Genomic DNA, 1,809 nt, shown 5'->3' with positions numbered 1-1,809 from the left:
TAGTAATTTAGATACAAGATAAAGGATGAATGAAATATGAGCATGGGTAAGAATTACGTACAAAAATAACAATTTTCTTTAAACATAATATTTAATTAATTATTAATTTGAATGTGAGAACATATATTTTGAGTTTTTGACTCACAACTAAAAGTGGTCAAACATATAGAATCAATTACATAATATACTAATAATATAAGTATTTTGAGTGAATAATAAATCATGATATGCCATATTTAAAAGCACCTTGCTACATTCCCTTACATTTATTATTTACACAAATTGATTTTTTAAAATGGAAGTAGCCTAAGCTCAAAAGCTGAGGGTGGCTCAGCTAGCTCATTGTTTTGCCCAATGCACAAAAGCATATTGGCTTGAATATACGTTACGTACGTTCTCCGGTTAATGTGCCATGCATGCATGGACTCTCCTTTTCTTTTCTTTTTAAGTCAAAAAACACTTTATGCCCTCACTAAACCACGTGAATTACTGCATGGTCTAATTATTTAAAATAAGTTTAAAGTAAATGAAAATGTGATTGAAAGTTGACGACACACACTTTCATCCAAAACTAATAATATTAGAAAACGAAAACCAAATGTGATGTATGTGAAAAGCAGGCAATATATATTTCTAATCAAATATCACATTTACAACGTAACTCATGTATTCAGAGGATTTTCAAGTGAATTATTGTATGAGTCACATATTCGATAATGACTAATGACATTATTTAGTTTATGTTAATGTGAGCAGTTCTATAATTAGTTTTCACTAGGGTATAAAAATGTTATACTTTGTATGTGCAAAATTTTAAAGTATAAAAGTCTAGATGAAAGCTAAAGGCGGTGGAATTTTGATAGTTAATGATGGACAACTCAAAGCCAACTACTTATTAGTAGTGATAGCCGTAATATAATAAATACCCCTTTACTTATTAGGGGAGGGATCTGATCTGGACTTTAAAGAGAGATTGGTACTTTGTAGAGTAAGTCTTCATCGGATATGAATACCTTGAGTTTAATAATATATTGTGAAACTATATAGAACTTATTATTTATAGGGATGACAATTTTGCCCGACGTTAATGGCTCGGGAAAACCTAGTTCCTGTCCCGACTGGGGCAGGAATGTAGAATATTTCGGAGGAACGGGGACGGAGGACGGGAGTTTTATTCCGTCCTGACCCCATTGCGAATGCTCGAAATACATATATATTATATTATATATTATATATATATAATTATATTATATTATATAATTATATGTAATATACTAATATTTATATATACTAAAATTTAATTTGACTTTTGATTTTTTTTCAAGTGTATGAATATTTGATATTTTGGTTGTGAAATTAAGATTTTGAATCTTTAAGTTTAGTTTAATGTTTTTAAGTATTTTGTACTAGTGGTATTTGAGATGATTGAATGTTAGGCTAATTGGATGCTTAAATATGTAAAATTTGAAATTAATTGCATAATTTAAATAAAATATTATTTATAGTGTGCTAAAAAAATTAGAAAATTTAAACAATTTTTTTTAAAAGTCGGGATGGGAAATTCCCGTACCTAAAAATCTCCAAGGGTACGGGATGGAGGGTAATTCTCCATCGATCCCCGCCGGAGAATGGGACTTTCTCTGTGGCACTCATTCCAAATACATGGCTTAATCGTTAGTACCTAAGTGGCAAACTTGTTAATAGGTAATTAAAAATTATATCTTTTAAAACTTTTATTTGATTAACACTTAGCTTGAAAAGGCGAGCTAACGAAAACTACCTTGGGGATGGGAGTTCCAAAAATAAACT

Source organism: Ipomoea triloba, chromosome 1, assembly GCF_003576645.1.
Source record: "Ipomoea triloba cultivar NCNSP0323 chromosome 1, ASM357664v1".
In the NCBI taxonomy this organism is placed as follows: domain Eukaryota; kingdom Viridiplantae; phylum Streptophyta; class Magnoliopsida; order Solanales; family Convolvulaceae; genus Ipomoea; species Ipomoea triloba.
Note: the sequence above shows the minus strand (reverse complement) of the source record.